The sequence below is a fragment of the Chroicocephalus ridibundus genome, chromosome 3 (genome assembly GCF_963924245.1).
Source record: "Chroicocephalus ridibundus chromosome 3, bChrRid1.1, whole genome shotgun sequence".
Lineage (NCBI taxonomy): Eukaryota > Metazoa > Chordata > Aves > Charadriiformes > Laridae > Chroicocephalus > Chroicocephalus ridibundus.
In genome coordinates this window covers 52,748,421-52,769,459 of record NC_086286.1, presented here as the reverse complement: position 1 = coordinate 52,769,459, position 21,039 = coordinate 52,748,421, and the positions used below count along the sequence as shown (strand labels likewise).

At 39.5% G+C, this 21,039-nt stretch overlaps 1 long non-coding RNA gene across 2 annotated transcripts in view; it reads right to left on the bottom strand.

Annotated features, from left to right (window-relative positions):
* The window catches only part of LOC134513859 (uncharacterized), a 115,920-nt gene that overhangs the window by 26,131 nt on the left and 68,750 nt on the right, over positions 1-21,039 (bottom strand). For both annotated transcript variants that reach the window (XR_010070526.1, XR_010070527.1), the window contains exons 2-3: positions 3,136-3,295; positions 999-1,057 (exon numbers count right to left, since the gene is read on the bottom strand). This is a non-coding gene — a long non-coding RNA (uncharacterized LOC134513859). The remainder of the gene's footprint in view (positions 1-998; positions 1,058-3,135; positions 3,296-21,039) is intronic.

Below are 21,039 nucleotides of genomic sequence, written 5' to 3'. Positions count from 1 at the left end.
ATACAGAGGGAAACTGATAATATGCAATAACAAGTTTGGCAATCAAGGTCTATGCAGAAGTTATTTCCTCAAAGATAATAATAAAAAGGGAGAAGGTTATTGGGAAAAGATAGCTAGAGGCTTGTGGGAGAACTTCAGGAACTGGCTTAGCTGGGCAGAGTATATGAAGTGACAAACAGGTGTTTTGCCTGTCAACACTTTGGAACATTTTATTTCAAATACTCCAGTGACATGTTACACTTAAGCCTACGGTTTCTTGTGTGTTTGGGCCCCGCCCGATGCTTCTCTCCCTGCTAGAGGGCCCTCTCCTTTTTCCTCCTCTCCCTTCAGGCTGCAAACATTTGTTAGCACTTCTCTCCTCAGCCGGCGCTGGCAACCTGCCCAGCTTCTGCCAACCCATTCAAGCCCAGGAAGCTCCAATAAAAATATGCCAAACACTTTAGATGATGGTCCTGAGGAAGGATGAACCTAAGAGACCATCATACCCCAAACACACATGTATCTTTTTAGCCACTGAAGACAACAGCCCAGACTGTATCATACCTCCAAGGTGCAACTCACATTCCCTTCCACCATCCCTGTACTAGGGACGGTGGAAGGGAACTAGGATGGATGGAATGGTATTAGGAGCACCAAGCAAGGGGCAGCTGAGAACACCTCACCACCACCATTTTCAATGGCTCCAGTCATTTTCACTAAGGAGCAATCATTAAGTTTTTCTCCCATATCTGCTGCACTGCTCCTTTATGCCACGCTGGAGGACACAGACTGCTGGTGAATGGAGGAGCACTTTGGTGTGCATGTGGAAAATAAATGAATAAAAGAAATCATACCCACAAAACCATGCCAGCAGCCCTGCTGCCTATTTCATGTCTGTCGCCAAGTGTCAAATGCTCCCATTTTATTGTTATATCATCATCACCTAGGGACTGTTGAGCTAGTAAAGCACCAAAATAAAGTTTGACCTTAGAGGCTGTGGAGTGTACATCTTTGCTTACCTTGTTTCCAGGAACCTCCAGATATCTGTGAGGAATGGCACAGGACTTAGTTGATCCACCTGGGGGATGGAAAGGAACTTTTAGCACCTCTCAACTCCTTCAGCCTTATTTTCTGAGATCCTGTGGAAAAGATACATTTGTATATCAAATAAGACCATTCCTGCTTCTAAGAGTTAATTCTTAAATAGAGTTTTGAATAAGACATAAGACTGTGCTTCAGGGTGTACTTTAATATTTTTTCAAAATGGTGTGGATAGAGTTTCATCTACTTCTCTTTGAAGCATCCCATATTGGCCAGGCCTGGGAAGGAGGATCAGGCAGACTGCACTTCTGATCCAGTATGACAATTCCAGTGTTGCATACCTGTACAGAAAAGCATGGGCATGAATACCTGCTCACACACCAGAGAGCACTTAACGTTTCTCCCGTTTTGAAAGGTTTCACTACCTTGAGTCACATTTTACATATTACATATACAGAATAGCAACAAAATTAATCTTTCCAAACATGCATGCACATATATACATATAATACACATATACACATCTATAACTATATGTATACTTACAGATAAAATCTGTGTGCATAGCACAAAAGAGTGATTGTTTTGTTGTCAAATGCAAACTAACATTGTTTCTGAATTAACTGAATTGAACTTCAAAGGCCTTGAACACAGATTTAATCGTTGTAGCTGGGGTTTGATGACAACAGCATCAAACATGTCTCCCTTGAAAGATCAAACAATACTCCGCTCTTCTGCTTCAGTAGGCAAAATTTCATTCAATGACATTTTCGATCTCAAAGAATGTGAAGAAACTCGTATTCTGCACTTTAAGATGACCAACAATCTTTTTTTTCTCTTGCTTTTAACACCTCTTGCAAATGTTTACATTTTACCCCAGAATAATTGTCAGTTTTAGTTCCGTCAGCCCACTTAATCCTTTTTTTTTTTTCTAACGCCCTTCAAAGTTAGACATCTGGAATCAAATAAATTCATTTACTGATGTTTGGCAACCACCGAACAGTGATCACCATTTGCAGTTCTGATCAACGGCTTTCACATTTGCTGCAGTTAGAACAAGAAATAGGCACTTAGTGAAGTCCACAGCAAAAATTGGAAGAGGAAAGAGCTAGTCAGGTTTTTATCAGTTTGTATCAGTTGGATGCATTATAGCTGGTATTAGAAAAAAACAAGAGAGAATTTAGGAGTGCCCACTGCAGGACAAAGCTGGCACTTTTAGCCACTTCATTCTTCAACGCTGAACAACTATTGAGCTGGTGCCCACCGGTTTACCCAAGAAGACACCACACTTTCGTCTCCCTCTCAGTTTCTGGGTAGCTTTTGCATGTTTTCTTTTTTATATATTCTCTCCGGAGAATTTGATGGTTTTCAAGTTTTTAATCATAGAATAAAAGTCAAGCTATATTTTTTAAGAAAATTAAAAAAAAAAGAAAATATTTCATATACAACTTCTTCACATAGATTTTTCAGAATGACACAGATTAAAACCACACAAAAATATTAGAAGTTGCCTTGGGACCGCTTGAGTAAAAAGAAAAAACATTAATAAAACCTGCTCTAAGATACAGGGATATATTTTTCTCCACTGTTTCAGCAGAAGTCGTCAAGGGAGGAGGGAGGCAAGACAGAAGACAAGGGATGAAGAGGAGATCTTCTTCAGGCTTGCCTGCTCCACATACAGCTCTGCATACATCAGAAGCCCAAGCACTACACTGAACACAGATCTACTCCCTGGAGAAACAATGGCAGCTGTTACTTACACGGTCTAAAAGAGTACTGGAAGGTTCCCAAATATTATACCGATGAGACTGATAAGTATAAAAATCAATATAGAACAGCAACAGCACAAGCAGGTATGGAGTCAAAGCTCATGTGATGAAAGTAGAAGAGGCTCAATTTTAGTTATATATAAACCAATTTCCCCATTGCTGGAAACATATATCCCACACTTCCAGAAACCATTGACAGAGAGCAAATATTGCCTCCTGCTCATCCATGCAAGAGAAAAAACAATTGAAGCAGTCACAACTAGACACAATGTTAATGTTTACATTGTCATAGACTCTTCCTCGTCTCAAATAAACATTCCCTTTTCCTGATTATTCATGGGCTTACCTTATAACATACACACCTAATTCCTGGTAGGAATTTCCATGGACAAAACTTTAACTAGTCCTTGAATTGTCTTCTTTGATTCAAGTATCTTCATTTTGCTGGGGTCAGAGTAGAGTTTGTACCCTTGGATGATTGTCAGGAATTGCAGGTACATTAATAACTGTAGGTTAAGAATAAAAAGGAGCTTGTCTAAGAATGATAAGTGTCAGAAATTTGGTAAAATAGTATTTGGAAAATAAAACGTATCAATTGTGATTCACTCATTGTCTCAACTGGAATTTTATGGCTTTCTAGTGCAGTTATGCTGAGAAGAGTTTCACAGAAAACCTTAATTTTGAATTAAAATGTCTAGGGAGGCAAATGCATTAGGGCTTGTATTTTATTTTTCTTTAGCAGTCTGAAAAATCCATATTACAGCATTTATTACATACTCAGAGATATTTTACTGCAGCTCTGTAGAAAATAGCTGTTTATCCTACTGTGTCTCTGAACTCAGAAAGGCAGTCCTTAAAAATGGAATACACAAAAGGCTAGGGATTCCCACTCCTCTCTCGCAGAAAGTGTATGTCCCTCGTGGCATTTGGAGTGGTGAAGGGCTCTCGTTTACTACTAACTTCTGGAGCAAAAGGTCATGAGGGATTGCGTACAGATAACTGTTTCTGCTGTTAGAAATGGTCTGGTTTTTCCCTTTTTTTTATTTTTTATAATTGTTGTTCCCGCTTCTGCACATAGGACCCTCTTGCCTGACTTTAACAAAGAACTGATATCTTCAGTGTGCAAAATGCCCCCACTGAAAGTTCGCATGTGTGCACAGATGTTCATGCACACTGTGCACACACACCACGAGCGAAAAAACTCAGAACCACAAGAAAGAAACTGCTTTTCTCTTGGGGAATCCTGCATTAATCTTTCCTCTTTTCTTTTCTTGCCAGTAAGTGTAATGAAAACACTGGCTCAATACAGCATAACTCATTAATACTAGAACCTAATGCGTTAAGCACTGTTAGAACATCTAGCCCATTATACAAGAATGAAAGCTAATCTAAATATGCAGTCTGAAACAAAAATCTATGACCTTTTTATTTTTTATTTGGTGGGTTTCTTGCTGACTTCATTTTGCTGCTCTGCTTTCCCTACATTTTGTAGAAGCCAAAAAAAAAAAAGTAAGAAACCATTACAAAAGGCAGGACACAATAGAGCGATTACATAGTACCATCTAGAGCCTGCGACTGTTATAACACCTTTGAAAAGCAAGCCTTTTCCGGACTCTTGCTAGGATCTGTGTGCAAGAGGTAAAAAGAAAACCTGTAGTTTTTCCAGGGCCACAGAGGGGATATTCCAGTATGATGGAAACAGATCTAGAACTGAGCAATTTGCACCCTTTAAGCAGGCATGCTGGCTTTACTGCTCTGTTTTCATAGATGCCGTTTTCAGGAAGCTTCATTATCCTATGGCTGATCCTTCTGAGGAAAAATGGATCAAGGGATAAAATGGTATATTTGACTTAATCATTTTGGCATGTTGGGTTCTTCGGTCTGTCAGTGTCTCCTGAAAGCGTATTTTTCACCAGTCACTGCAGACAGGCTCACAGCATGTAGCTCACATCTCAACAGCAGTTTCAACATGACTAACTGTTGACAATATTTGAACTTTTGAGCCCTGCCATCCTCGGGCACAGTCACAAGAAGAGCAGGAAAAAATACGTCAGTCTTCAAGGACACTGGGTCCCTCCCCCTCTTCAGAAAATAAAGCGTTCAGCCTCCCCTTTCAAATCCCCTCTCAAAAACACACCATGAATCCCATTTAATTAGAAATGCTCTCACACATTCATTATCCCAGCTGGTTTCGACTCAGAAAGCATATTCTTCTGGCTCGTTTCTATACACAGCACCTCTGTTCAAATATGAGACTCCATAAGGAGGACCTGTGCTTTCTCTGTGCTTTTCTGTGCCAGGGGTTGAGCGCTCTGGCAGCTCTTAAATATTAGTAATAGTAATAGGCCACTTAGACTTCCAAGGACACATGAAAGAGGAGCGGACAGGCAGAAAAATCCATGCCCACACATCTCTTTACTCTCACTTCCCGTCTTCCCCTTCCCTTTCTGTCCAGCAAGTCAGCCTTTCCTCTTGTCTCATTCCATTTTATGAATATCTCTTTTCTACAGAGACTTGCCTACAGCTATCAGAGGTCCACAGTACGGCAGAATTAACGCAGTTGATACGCGATAGAAAGGGGAAGTGTTGGCAATATATGATTACAGATTAAATGATGCAATTTCAGGGTCAGCACTACAGAAGGCACTCATGAAGAGGCTGACAAGTAAAGATGAATGGCAAATGAATGAGGGCAGTTACAGTATTTAATGTACATTTGCCTTCTCAGAGATCTGTAGACTCTGCTACCATCTGCTGGTTTATGAAAAAGAGCCAGGGAATCTATTTTAGTGGCTCTATATACATAATCTTTCAGCTGTCTCTCATTATGAAAGCAGTCCTCTTTTGAGGTCACAGCCTACCTTCAGCCTCCACAGAGCTGTCAATTAGGCTCACTTTTGTTTCCTGATGCGTTTCCGACAGCAGGCATGAGGATGAATGGCAAACAGATAGTGCAAAATTTATACTAAAGTCAAATAATATATCCCAGAGTAAGGCACATTTTTAGTATTATGCAAAAAAGAAAAAAATGAATCAATGGATTTAGTTCCAGTTTATTGCAGAGAGCAGAAGGTGAGGACAGATCTAAAGGTATTTGATTCTGGTTTTGAATGAACATACCGTTCATTATGCTTCCGTATACAACTGATATATAAATTGTCGTACTCCACTGAAATTAATGGATCAATGCAGCCTGCTATCTTTTGAGAATGTGATCCAAGGAAGTTATATGCCAGACCTAAATGTAACTTAATACAAATTTATGGCCAAGTTACATTAAATAGAAGAAGAGAGAAAACATGAATGTATTTCCAAGTACAGTATTTTGATTCTATGCATTAGTTGCTTAGACACTTGTAATAATACATAGACACTTAAAGAACTCACACAATAAACCAGTTTTAAAATTGCCATTTCTTCACCCATTTAACCTGTCAGGACTATTGGGAAAGAGTTGCCAGTGGTGGCAACTTTTACAGGAGAGAGGCCTTATAAATTGGATGCACACAATCAACCTAATTCTGTAGAGTTTAAGGCCAAAAGAGATCATGATGGCCACTTCCATACTTAACCTACCCTCCACAAACTTTTACCTAGCGACTCCTCTTTCAAGCCATCACTTCTATCTGAGTTGGGGTTTCAGGGTGGAGGAAAGCACTTATCTGTTCCTCAGTTCAGAGGATTAGCTACATGCTCAGGTCTTTTATGCTCACTCAGCCTTAGGTATACAGTAAGGCCGACCTTGGTACTAGAACAAAGTTGTAGCACTCCACGGGAAGCTCAAGGAGCAGTGGCAAGCCAAAGACCCCTTCAACGGCTACCGGGCTCCATGAAAAAGTCCATGCTATCACAGCACTTTGGACAGAACAGTTTCCCTTCCTGGGGCTGGCCAAACTTCCTAGCCCACCTGGAGGATGCTGTGCCTCACTGATGTCAATGGCCATCCCCATTTTGTGGCAACATCTAAAGACTGGGCACTCCAGTGCCCAGGCATTGTAGGCATTGGAGCAAGGAGCTGTTGGAAGCAGTTTTGAAAAAAGCCCATGGTTAATGGCCTGTCACAAGCCTTCTTCATTTTCCCTCACAAAATTGGACTCACCCCCAACATCATAAAGTAACAGCAAGCAGCTTCCTTTGGGACCTCCATACCAATATGCACAAGAGAGAGAGATGTGCACATGCTGTTTTTGCAAGGGTAAGCATCACAGACAGCCTGTGTTCACTGCTTGCCATCTAGCAAAAAGGAAACTGAGGTTACTGGAGTCAATGAGAAAACATCGGCTGTATCTTTTACTCCTACACAGGTTACACCAGAACTCTTTTTAAAATAAAACTGGACATAACTCCAGTAGTACATATTCTCTGGAGAAACAGTATTAAGGTGGCTGACATACGCTGCTTGGTTCAGAGGTGAGATGAGGCAACAGATCCCTCGCAGCTGAATCACAGTAAAGCCCTGGTGTAGCCCCAAGGGACTTGAAGCAGTCTGGCGAAGATGGACTTTTCTTGGTATATTTCAGACAGACCTTTCCTATTACTACAGCATTTTTGATAACTCTGTACTTCTATAAACAGCTCTGTGACGAGCACCAAAAAAATGAAATGTTTAAAACAGCATCCGCTAATAAATTTAAATCTTTAACACTCCTTAATAACACGTCATCCTAATATTTGCTAATACTTGCTTTTGGGAGGGAAAGAGAGCAAGTGTCCTATGAGGATAAGCCAACATGAATTGCAGACCATGCACTGCTTGGCATTAACAAGGGTAGGAGGAAAATGGGAAAACATCTGATTTGACCAAAAAAATTCACCAAATACAGCATCATACATTGAATTATCGATACAATAGAGTAGCTGAGCTGCTTCATACACTCAAGAAGCCAAGGGACAAATGAAAGTATTGGTCTCCAGCCACATGATTACCCATCCCTATTAGATTAATTCAGTCATCTACAGGATTTGCTATTTATATCAAAGAAACTGGAAAAAATATTTACAATATGTTTGGTTATATTTATTAGAAAGCAGCAAAAGCACAAAGAAGCTTTGCAATGACAGTTACCTTTTATACTATATAGTTGAGAAGAGAATTTATCTCTTATTTTTGAGACCCCAGAAGGGGGGAATACGGGAAAACAGCATTTGTTTCAGTTTCCAGAGAACTGCAAACTGCTGCAAGGGAGGATAAGAAACAGCCACAAATGTAGCCATTAACGTAGGCTTCGGAGAGACATAACGGGACTTCTGCATGCAATCAGCCTCGCAGCCCAAGGGGCACGATGATGGTCTCTGCTTCTTGCAGGTCCCAGCTCCAAGCTCAACCTCTTTTCTATTGAGCCAGCATTGCTCAGGGGGGTCTGATTCGTATGTGCTCTAGGTCTAGAAAACTTTACAACAAGACATTTGAAGAGCAGGTGACTTTGTGCAAGTGTTTGGGAGCAGCTACCCACAACATAGGTTTTTAGACATACATACCATGTAACAGGATATGCTGCACTTACTTGCCTTACTCTTAATAGTTCGTTTACATTAACAACTCCTAAAACACTCCCTATAAGGGAGGGATTTTTTTTAGCATTGATCAATCTCATTTGGAAATAAGACAGCAGAGGGAAATAAAATCCAGCTAGCATGTTTTACGAGTGAGATCAGAACAAAAATATTGCTTCGTGATTCATACACGGCTAAGTGTTACACAGAGATTAAGTCTCCCACTTGTTGATGTCAGAGTCCCTGCAAGATAACTATGCATTTCATCAGAGAACCATTAAAATGAGCTAAAACTAATACAAATTTATAGCAAGAATAGCAATAAATTTCCTTTATTTTCAAACTTAAGAACATTTAGGAGCCAGATCATTCAACTTTTGCCCACTGAAATTCTATGATTAAAAAATGCAGAGTTAGAGCATAGGAAACATTTAATGTTTTCATTAACCTGTTATTTAGCCAGTCTGTCATTTTTACTTAGGCAAACCACCACAGTAGAAATGAGAGTTCTGAATCACAGTTTATTTATAGTTCAATTCTTCGTGTATCCATCTTTCCCAAAAGGAATCAGCTAAAATAAATCATAACTTTGTCATGGGAATACATGGATGCACATAGCACTTCTATAAGAAATAACTAGATAGGAAACTCAAAGAAAAAAAAGTCATTTTATGCCCCTTAAAATTTCACTGACCTACAAAGTCTTGCTTTCACATAGGTTATTCTGATGCAATTACTATTTTTCACAAGAAAACAGGATGACGCGCTTGGAGCGTATATGATAAGAAAGAAATTTAACATGAAAGGTAATAATAGTGCTTTCTCACTCTCTCATTCTTTCATTTTGTTCCTGATGTAAAATTAACTAAATGTTCCCTAAATCACCTGAGAAATCCAAGAATCAACAAAAATGCCCTCAGGAAATTACCATGAGACAATTTTCATTTGCCATAAATCTCTGAATATCTGTTAGCAGAAAGAGGTTTTGTCATCAAAGCTGATCTTTTTCCCTGGTAGGAGTGCTCTGAGTAGCACTGCACCTACCAAAATAGCCACTTGGTTAAGCTACTTTCCAGAAACACAGGCTCTGCCTGTTCTCTACACGAGGCAGATGATGATTTTGTACATAAATCTGATACATCCCAGACACATTCCCCTTTAACGGAGTTACTCATGTTTCATTTCATAAAGAATTTCAGCGCCTCCCAGTTCCGAATAAAGAGCTACATTTTGACATTTAACTTTTTTTTTTTAAATAGGGAAATAGGTTTTTTCCCAACTCTGATGATAATCTCAATTAGTACCTTCTTTTAGGCACAGAACCACAATTTACCAAGAGTAAACACTAAAAACTCCATGTTTACTGTTTTGGGGAAAGAGGGCTAAAATGGCTAACTTGTTAGTTGCAAATATGGGCAACAGCTCTGCGTTCTCAGTGAAACCAGTAGTCAAATCTAGACCCAACTAAGTTAGCAGCAGTCTTTCCCCCAACTTAATGAGGGCTAGGATTTCATCCTAAGACTTTAAAGCCAGTCAGAGGAAAGAGCAAAGATTACCTCTATAGCAAGAAAAGAGAGCAAAGAAAGAGGAAAATGGATATATATTTTTTTTAAGAGTTAAAAGGTCATTCATCTTTACAATAGCTAACAAAACAAATGTCATTAGATGTAGGAGATATAAAAGGTCAAATAAATATCCTGAACATGGAGCTAAAATGTTACAGAAAGACTAAAGGAAGAGGAGAGGTACATTTCTTCCTTTGAGGATAAAACTATTAAAGAATAAAAATAATTTTGGAAAAAAATATCTCAAAAAAAAAAGTCCACATGGAAAACATTTGAAGTAACAAGCCTGCATTAGAAAAATAATATCCTTTTATTAAATATCTAAGGAGCAAGCAGTAACAGGAAGCTATAGTGATCACACTGTCTAGAACATTATTGAACTTGGGTTTTGAAACTAGAAATTTCATAGGAATCATGCCCAACAGAAAAAAAATAACATTCCATAATGGAATGATACGTGTTATATATTCATTCTGACTAATCATATCTGATATGAAAAAAAAAGAAAAAAAGAAGCAATTCCAAAAAGAAAAAAGCAACAACAAGACATATGTTAATATATCAGTGGATCATCTTGCCAAGAAGGCATTAGACTACACTGATTCTTTGACTGAGGGTTACACTATTCTTTTCACAATCGTCCTTGAAGAGATGGTATTCACCTTTAGGGAATTTTCTTTAAAAATTAAAATTTTTGGAAGTGTAAATGGAACACCTGCCTAATGCAAAAGGCCAAACCAAAACAAGAGTGTCACTGACATTGCCACAAATTTCCAACAAGATCAGAGCTACCATCCAAAAGGACCTATTCAGGACAGCATTTCTGTCTAAATGCTGTAGGTTTGGGGTCTTCTGCGCATTAAAATTCTTGGAGAATTCTTCTGTATTTAATGAATTTTCATCACTATAAACTATCTACAATTTTAGATCCTCTATACTAAAATATACACATTACACTAGTATTCTCATGACTTGAGTATCTGTCAATGTTCTCATTCCTCCCCCTTCTTGATTCTGACAAGGATTCTGAACAATAAATTGATTATGATACTGACAAATACACTCTTTTTAGAGAAGCATACATTCTGGTAAATTCATAACATATTTTGTATATTTTCTAATTTGGTTATATGAACTCAGCTATGATGTGATCCAAGTCCAGGATGCACTTTCTCCAAATTTAATGCCCTATTTTTAAAGTATGACCCTTCTCTTCTGACTTGAAAAATATCGGCTTCTCTCCAACAGGATAAACATGAGTAAAATGAAAAATTTCGTATTTCCACATTCAGTCACAGAGTACATGCACCTGTTTCCGTATCCTACACTGTTATATGGTAAGTGTGATGTTGTAAGGTATATCTATGAAGGACGAAAATGTAACTGTCTGCTGTTCTTAGATCTTGAGATGACAAAGACTTCCACATAGAAGAGTTAAGCTGCATCAGCTGTACTGTACATATGGGACAAGTAAGCACAGGAATAGGAAGTAAACTACCCAACACCTAGTGTTGTCTCACGATCAGGTCAGACATAGTTTCTATAAGCCAGTCTTAAGTGTCCCGATCTTCCTGTTTCCTCCCTTTTAAGGGTAGGACTGGACAGAGATTAATGTGTCGTGGTCTAACAAAAGTGAACAGAATTACAGCCAGACAGCAGGAAAGATGAGAAGGGAGCCTCACGTAAAACACGCCTCAAGGTGTGGGCAGAGTAACTGTGGGGTGAGCTAAGATAGGAATTTACAGTCTGTCCACGGTTCTTGGGTAAACGCTCAGACATTGGTATACATAAGGTAGCTCAGCCAGCCCTCTTCCACTGATGGTAATGAGTTATTCTTTTTCCACTGCAAGACATGCGCGTGCAAGCAGTTCCTGGAAAATTACTGCTAGGCTGTAAACACACCTGCGATTATTCAGGAATAACTAGGTTTTTGTCCATATTCCCCTGAGGGCCAGAGGGATGGGACAGAGGAGGGGAGCACATTCAGAAAGGAGTTCCCTTTTGCCAGATGCCAGATTACACAAGCAGTATGTGTAACATTGTCGCACACCTTTGAAACTGCTGTAGTTATTCACACAGCCCACCAGTTAGTGTCATAAACCAAAGTTCAACTTTGACTTTCCTTCATGCTTTCCTCTAAGACTGTCGATAGGACTTGGTTTCCCTGGCTTTGGGCCCCCACCCTGTCTTAGACTGCATCACTTCATGTTCCCTAGCTCCAACTGCTACTACGCCGCTGAAGACACTTTGCTCCAGGAGTTGTTCCTCAGAAATACACCACTCTGTAGTGCAATGAAATCCAAGAGAAAGCACAACTCAGTCTCCTGTTTAAAGTTTTCCAGGTACGATCCTGTCTCTGCAGCTATTTTGGACTAAGGTGTGACAGCCCTACAACTGACTACTTTTCCACTTGTCTACAGATGGGACTATGCCATCTCAGCACAAGTAAATAGGGGAACCTTGTTTGCACCTCCTACTTTGTGGACTAAAACATTTCTGCATCATACTTCACGCTCTCCTGAACAATGAAACACCATTCCTTTATCTCCTAACATGTCTTACAGTCAAATTGCCTAAAATCTACAATGGTGATCTACATTAGGTGCTCGCTGCTATATACACTTAAATCAGCTCAACCATATAATTTCCTTGTCAGATAGCTCTGGTATTCTGTTCTATTCATCCAGCAAGTCTAAACTTGATGCAGCTGGAAAACTCTCATCTCCCCTGCACGTCCAAAAGGAGCAGTGCACAGAATTCAAGTATCTTCTGAATTCAGCAGTGGTTTCCTTAGTTGGTCCTTTCCCAGGTTGCTCTATCTTGGAAAACTTGTGCAAAACCAGCAGTTACTCCAGAGAAAACTCTGTGTTTATAAAAAAAAAAACAACAAACAAACCAAAACAAAAAACCCGCAACAAAAAACCACAATACATATTTTTTGTCCATATCAACAAATTCAGTTTTATTTGGATCAGAAGTCTGAAATGCAGTGGGATCCCAAAGAAAGGCGCTCTCTGATCCCAGCAGAAAGGTGTCAAAACACATTCTCAGCTGCCTTCTGTCCAAACTAATATTTTACTGTCTTTTGCAATTAAAACATCTACAGTATTCTCTACTGGGGAATAGTTGTCACCTCTATCATATTGCTTTCCTAATCATCCAGAGTTAATACACTCATCCTGCCTGTCTCAGGCCTTGACCTGCTTCCATGCAGAATGTTAGTTTTCCTAAATCATTGTTTTAGCCATGTCATTACTCTCTTTGAATCCCATTAAGGGGTCTGACTTCTCTATAGGATAAAAGACAAAACTGCTTACCTCTATTGCACGGTTCTGCAAAAGACTCACCCCAGCTATCATCTCTAATTAGCACCAAGCGGTTGAGTGACCTGTTCACCTACACTTGCATCGCTTTCCAGCTTTTCCCACTTCATCATACCCCACCACAAAATTCCTGCCTGTTTCAAAGCCTATTAAAAGCTTGACAATAATTAGTCTGTTAAAAATACCAGAAGTTCCACTTGCCATTTTGACGAATATTTTCTCACAGCTTCAGTTTTCCCCCTTGTCCTTCTGCATTCATCACTTGTTTTGTACTTACATCATAACCCTTTTTTGTAGCACACTTTTATGCTCGATTTTTTGTAGAACACTAAGCACAATGAGACTTTGGTCCACAGCTTGTGTCTAATTACTACAGTAATGCTACTTCTAATATTAAATTGAGCTAAACTATAAATTATACAAAACTGCCATTTTCACATGCTGATTAGCACGCTGAGATACGTTCTGAGGCCACTGTACACATTTGCATTTCTTATCAAGACTGCTGTTTGATACATACTTTACGTACACAGCTAAAGGTACAGATAGGACCTGTAATTCTTTCCCAAAGGAAAATAAATACGCTTTCTCCACTGTTGCAGCTCCTTCTGATCAGTATACCCTTTAGTTACAGTAGATAAATGGATAAGAATGAGACCAAATTTCAATTATGCAATTATTGCAGATTGTAGACAGCGTACCTCACTATTCTTTTTGGAAAAAGCAAAAATGAAAAAAACACGAATTGTCCCAACACAGGAGGCACACAGGATCTTTCCTATCTCATTTCTCTACACTGTGGGTGCCACATTTCCCTCTGGCAAACTAGAAACAAAGTTCAGGGTCCGCAGAAAAGCAGAACTTAATCCAGCAGACCAATAATCTCACAAAACTAATTTTCCATTTACTACTGTTCATTTCCATAAAAGAGGATATTCCTACATATTTAGAATGAAGAATCTCTGAAAATTTTTTAAATGGCCATGTTTGTAACGTTCTTTATACAACTGTTCCAGGGTGCTGCCTGCATAGGTCTTAGCAGCCTAGTATTGCTCTGATGAGTGTTTCAAACTCTGCTAGTGATGTATGTATATGTATAATGACGGTGTGCACAATGCATATGGTATTCTTTGGTTCATCTGAGAAACAAACATGTTGGAAAATGTTTGTTTGAAAAGCTAATTCCTCAAAAAAAAATCAAAGTTTTTCAGGTTACAGGACAAGAAAGACTGCCAAGTTTCCAAGTGAAGTTCTTAAAATATTTACAGTACAGCATTTCATTCCTGCAAAGTGGAACTTAGGAAACTGGAGCTCTGTTTTCTGAGCTTCCAATGTCTGCAGTGCATTTGAGAAGGAATTTTAGTTTAGTCCTAGAGTTGTTCAAGACAACAACAACACAAAATAAATAAATAAACTAACAAACCCAAAAAGGCCCACCAGAACACCCACAAAAAAACCCAAAACCTTAACTCCAATTATCACTTGTCTTGAGGAGTATGTAAAAATATGTATTCAGATATTGAGCTTGTCAAATTTTGAAGACATTTTACTCACTCTAGAAAAGATTACACTCAACTGCTTGGCATTTTCAAATGAAGGTATTTCCCCCATATCACTACACACAACAGTGAACAAATATTCTAATAGATCATCAAAAATAGACTGCAAGTCCACCCTGAATCAGAGGCACCAACTCATAAAATATAAAAGAAAAAGGGAAAAAAAGAAAAGGGAAAAAACCCACATTTGCCAAAAGTGATGGTTTGGTTTTCCATTTGCTTTGGTTCTGGCTTTTTGTTTGTTGTTTTCTTTGTTTTACCAGCATAAACTAACAATCAACAATTTATGGAAAGAAGGAAAGAAATAAAGAAGGAAGAATTATGAAAATGAACAAACTAATGAGTACTGCTTTCGATTTTGAAATTCTTCAACATGAAGAACTTCTATTTAGGAAGCCATTATTTAGCTAGCAAGAAGGCTGTCAAACTAACTGCACAACATTTAAACAAAATGAGAAAGATCAAATTGAAATTCAAATTTAGAAATAACCGGTAAAACAGTGATCCCTGAGTTTAGAACCATGAATAAAATATTTACACTCTTTAGCATTAAACCTGCATAAATCTTGTTATTCTTAGCAACAAAGAGGTTTGAGTTATTCTTTTCTAAAAATACATTATCAGAGGGCTAAGTAACATCTACAAACAGCCTCTAGCAGAATATCACACCGGATGAGACAAAGTAGCAATTAAAACTAGTAGCTTCCTTGGTAGAAGCAAAATACCTACAGCACCACATAGTATACCAAAGAAAATATTAGTCCACACTTCAAGAACCAGTTTTTTTACTGGCATAAAGCAATATAACTATACTGATTACTCTAACTACGCTGATTTACACCTACTGAGGATCTGGATCATAAAAATCTTCATACTGAAATGAGGTAGCTCTCACTATCAACTGGACAATAGATTCTATAGCATCCATAAATTTAACATCTGGTAAAGATGCAAGAAAATTGCAAATACCATCAGATATCACTGCCACGTATTGCTTATAAAATATTAACTAGTATCCTAGACACAGCACTAAATAAAAGAATTGTTATTATTTTAAATCCAGGTCAAGTTAGCTTTGTGACAGGAGATAAGAATCACTATACATAATGATTTTGACAAACCAAAGTATACTATATTGCCAATAAGATCTTAGACTGAATTTTGCCTTTCTGAAGAGCTGCAGCAAAAGTCCCGTAAACCACCAAAACTCTCAGACTCAGTTAGGCAATGGCACAGAATCTGGTTTTCCGTACTAGGGTAAAATTTACATTCAAGCAGATGATGCTTAGTCCACACATTTTGAAGTCATAACCAACGTGTATGTCTATCTACTAGAATAATTTCAGACCAACATCTCTTCTGTGTCTCAGAATAGGATTAAATAAAAACAAAATGAACAAAATGAAACTGTACTTCTAAAATCAAAGATTCACCAGACACCTCTTCAACTTGAAATTTATTTCAAATGCAGAGGAAAATCTGTTGCCTAAGTTTACAGCTGAAAGGTGGAGATTCAGCTACTCAGGAAAGGAGTGCCTGGACAACCACATAGCTGACTTGGGGGCTTCTTTAAAAGGGGAGTCACCTACTAATTCGCTATTATCTGTGAGGAATAATACCTTTTAAAATAATCATGAGTTTAGAGTGTCACCGCCTCCAGATTTACTTGTCTGAAAAACGGGACTTGTAAATTTGGACAAAAAAAGAAATAGATTCAGAATAATGAATTCTGTCCAGAGCAGAGGAACCATCAAAAGAGGAGTTAATTTTGCATTACCTCAAATGCCAATCATCAGATGGTGAATATATCTCTGTTGGCAATATGGACAATGGGATTGAGTGCACCCTCAACAAATTTGCCAATGATACCAAGCTGTGTGGAGCAGTCGATACGCTGGAGGGAAGGGATGCCACCCAGAGGAACACGGACAGGCTTGAGAGGTGGGTCTTCATGAGGTGCAAACCTCATGAAGTTCAACAAGGCAAAGTGCAAGGTCCTGCATGTGGGCCGGGGCAATCCCATGCACAAACACAGGCTGGGTGGAGAACGGATTGAGAGCAGCCCTGAGGAGAAGGACTTGGGGGTGTTGGTGGATGAACCGTAATGTGCACTTGCAGCCCAGAAAGCCAACTATGTCCTTGGCTGCATCAAAAGAAGCATGGCTAGCATGTCAAGGGAGGTGATTCTCTCCATCTACTACTCTCTGGTAAGACCGCACTTGGAATACTGCATCCAGCTCTGGAGCACTCAACATGAGGGACATGGACATGCTAGAGCAAGTCCAGAGGGGCACCACAAAGATGACCAGAGGAATGGAGCACCTCTCCTGTGAGGACAGGTTGAGGGCATTGTTCAGCCTGACGAGAAGGCTCCATGGAAACCTTACGGCAGCTTTCTAGTACTTAAAGGGGGCCTACAGGAAAAATGTGGAGGGACTCCATCAGGGAGTGTAGTGATAGTATGAGGGGTAATGGTTTTAAACTGAGAGAAGTTAGATTTAGATTAGATATTAGGAAGAAATTCTTTACTCTGAGTGTGGTGAGACACTGGCACAGGTTGCCCAGAGAAGCTGTGGATGCCCCATCCCTGGAAGTGTTCAAGGCCAGGCTGGATGGGGCTTTGAGCAACCTGGTCTAGTGGGAGGTGTCCCTGCCCATGGCAGGGGAGTTGGAACTAGATGATCTTTAAGGTCCCTTCCAACCCAAACCATTCTATGATTCGATGATTCTTTGGCCCCAGCAGAGGAAGTGTTTTGAAGGGGAAGCCTTTCAATTTAACAACCCAATTAATCAAAAAATCTTGGAGCTTTTAAAACTCAAAAGCAGCTTAATGATACATGATGACTTCTGAAAGAAGAAAACGAAGTTTCTGCTACAACCCATTAATTTAAATTTTCACCCCTGCCATCTTGTTGAAAGAACTATATATAATTATCTGAATGTGACCTGCTTCGCCTCCTCAAATACTTGCAGAGACATTCACACTCAATATCCGTAAGTTTCTCTCCCTCATCCCTTCATACTACGTGGGGTTTTTTGCAAGTATTTTGCCATAACACAACATCCAGAACAGGACTGTGTAGTCATTACAATAAAAATAGACTTCCCGTTTCAGTAGTGCAGGCGGAGCTGTGCTACAGAAGTGCCATTGACAGCTGAGAGGACTCTATATTATGGTCACCTCTAAGACTTCACGCCAGTTTAGCCCAATTTATATGAGGCAACACCAGCATAAAATCTGACTGATTCTGGAAACCAGTCTCCCCTCTCTGTAGAAGCTGGATGGCAGCTGCTGGAGAGCAGCCCACGAAGGTGGGCTGTACCTTGTACTTTTGCACTGGCAACCATGGACAAACACCAAGAGAAAGTTGTGACACCTCTTGGCACTGGTTCTGAAGGGAGCCCAGAATCACATCAGTAGTGATGCAAGCAGGAGGGAACAAGTAACCTGTGGGCTACATCAATGTGCAATATCCTAAATGGGAGAAGAAATTCTGCTGCCAGCTTCTGTGGGCATTGAGGGAGAATTCACCAGAAAGTCACTGAAGAGCCTACATTTCTGGTAGCATGGGCCTAGCAGTCCTCTGCCACTTAGGGTTAAACTTTTCTTCTGAGAAAGCAGGCTAAGGACCTTAGGGCCTGCAATGTCCTGAGGCATAGCTGCTAACTCTGCAATTATGCCCTTCTCAACTTTTACTTTGAAAGCCTACACAGGATGGATGTAGAGAAGAACTGTTGCTTCCCACATCTACCCCAAGTTAAAGTTAGCATATGGATTAAAATTATTAGAACATTCCAGTATGTCACAAGCAAGAACATTCAGGCTACTGCTCAAAACTTAGTAATTGCAGTTGCAGCTAGATGCTGACATTGCATGCCATGGTTGCCTCCAATATTTATGTGTACTTACATAGTGACCTTGCTTCTAGAAGAGGTTGAATCTGTTAGAGAACTACACAACACTTTGCACAATACCAGTAATGTTTGTAAATGTAAAGGATTACACAGAGTGAAATGCCCACAGGGGACATTAACTCAGATGACCTCATGTTTCCTTCTGACCTCAAAGTCTGTTAATCTACAATTTGATGAGTAAGCGAACTTCTGATATTGCTAAAAATGTTAAAATGCTGATTACCTAGAAGCAAATATAACAGCACTAATTTTCCTCAGAAGAAATACCTTGGATTCAAGAAATAGTCTTCTAGCAACTAGATGACAGTTCTGCCCTTCTCAGGGAAGTTTTAGAATTAGTTCTTAAAACAGTTACATGGATACACATGTACACAGGTAGACATCTATGTGACTGGAGAATTTATTAGCTTAAAATCTATTCTGCCAGGTTTTTGATTGCTCCAAGGCTCTAGTCCTTACCCCTAGCATCCCCAAAGCTCGTGGAAATTATTACAGAAAACAGTTTTTAAATAAATAATACAAGATAATGTTGTTCAGTGTTCTGATTATGTATAGCCATAGAATCATGGAATCATTTAGGTTGGAAAAGACCCTTGGGATCATTGAGTCCAATCATCAACCCCACCCTACAAAGTTCTCCCCTACACCGTATCCCCTAACACCACATCTAAATAGGTCTTAAACACATTCAGGGATGGTGACACCACCTCCCTGGGCACCCTATTCCAGTGTCTGACCACTCTTTCTGTCAAGAATTTTTTTCTAACGTCCAGCCTAAACCTACCCTGCTGCAGCTTGAAGCCATTCCCTCTTGTTCTATCTAATTACCTGGGAGAAGAGACGAGCACCAACCTCTCTACAATGGCCTTTCAAGTAGTTGTAGAGAGTGATGAGGTCTCCCCTCAGCCTCCTCTTTCTCAAACTAAACAGTCCCAGCTCCTTCAATCCCTCCTCATAAGATTTATTCTCCAGGCCCTTCACCAGCTTCGTTGCCCTCCTCTGCGCTCACTCCAGCACCTCAATATCTCTCTCGTATTGAGGTGCCCAAAACTGGACACAATACTCAAGGTGTGGCCTCACCAGTGCTGAGTACAGGGGGACAGTACCTCCCTACTTCTGATGGTCACACTATTTCTAATACAAGCCAGGATGCCATTGGCTTTCTTGGCCACCTGGGCACACTGCTGGCTCACGTTCAGCCGCTTGTCAATTAGAACCCCCAGGTCCTTTTCTGCCAGGCAGCTCTCCAGCCACACTTCCCCAAGCCTGTAGCGATGCATGGGGTTGTTGTGGCCTAAGTGCAAGACCTGGCACTTGGCCTTTTTGAAGTTCATACCGTTAGCGTTGGCCCATCGGTTCAATCTATCCAAGCCTCTCTGTAGAGCCTCCCTATCCTCATGCAGACCAACACTCCCGCTTAACTTGGTGTCATCTGCAAACTTACTGACGATACACTCTATGTCCTTATCAAGATCATCAATAAAGATGTTAAACAGAAATTATGTATATCTTGTGCTATTGCCCATGTTCTCTTGTATGTCCACACGGAAACAAGAATCTTGCAGGATGTTAATTCATTACGGGGAGATAAATGCACAATTATTCTAATTCAATGAAAAGGAAGAAAAAAGCTAATAATTCATTTAGTACAACAGAGTGGTAAGGAAATAAGAAAATAAACAAATACAGTTTGAAATAACACCCAAAGCTATGCTGCTTCCAAATCATATGGTCAATAATGTACTGAATGGTTTTACTCTTAAAGAAACAAAAGTATGCCCACAACACAAACAAAGCTCTAGATCTGCAATGCACATAACTTTAAGCTTAAAACATTTGTAAATAAAAGCAGTTTTCCTATTAAACTTGTAAAATATTACCTTCAGTTAAGCAATCAACACAACTTTAATAGGTGAAATTTACACCATTGCTACTTAATTGCCCAAAGGTGGTTTCACACACGTTCGAATCATGTTACCTGTAAAGTAAGGAAGCATGCTAAAATGCTTTGCAGATTGTAGAATAGGACATGTCAATCAGGCTTGACTTCAAGCTCGTTGAAGAACTGGGGCACAAAAATGAGAGGCAAGTGAAAGTCTTTCTGTTTGGTAAAAAATGCACTAATATAGCTGTGATTGTTTGATTGTTTTTCCACAATGCTGACATGCGGTCATCAGATGGTGATTATGGAAAAAACAAACAAACAAACAAACAAAACCAAAAAACACCCAAACCACAAAATCTTGATCCTTGCTGTCAGCTAATACCTTTTGCTGAAAGTTTTTCTCAAGCTGTACAAGAAAAAAAAAAAAAATCAAGTTGCATATTTCCAAGATATTTTTGCTCTTAAATGGTATAAATTTGGCAGAATTGATATGGGAATAGCAGTTAAAAG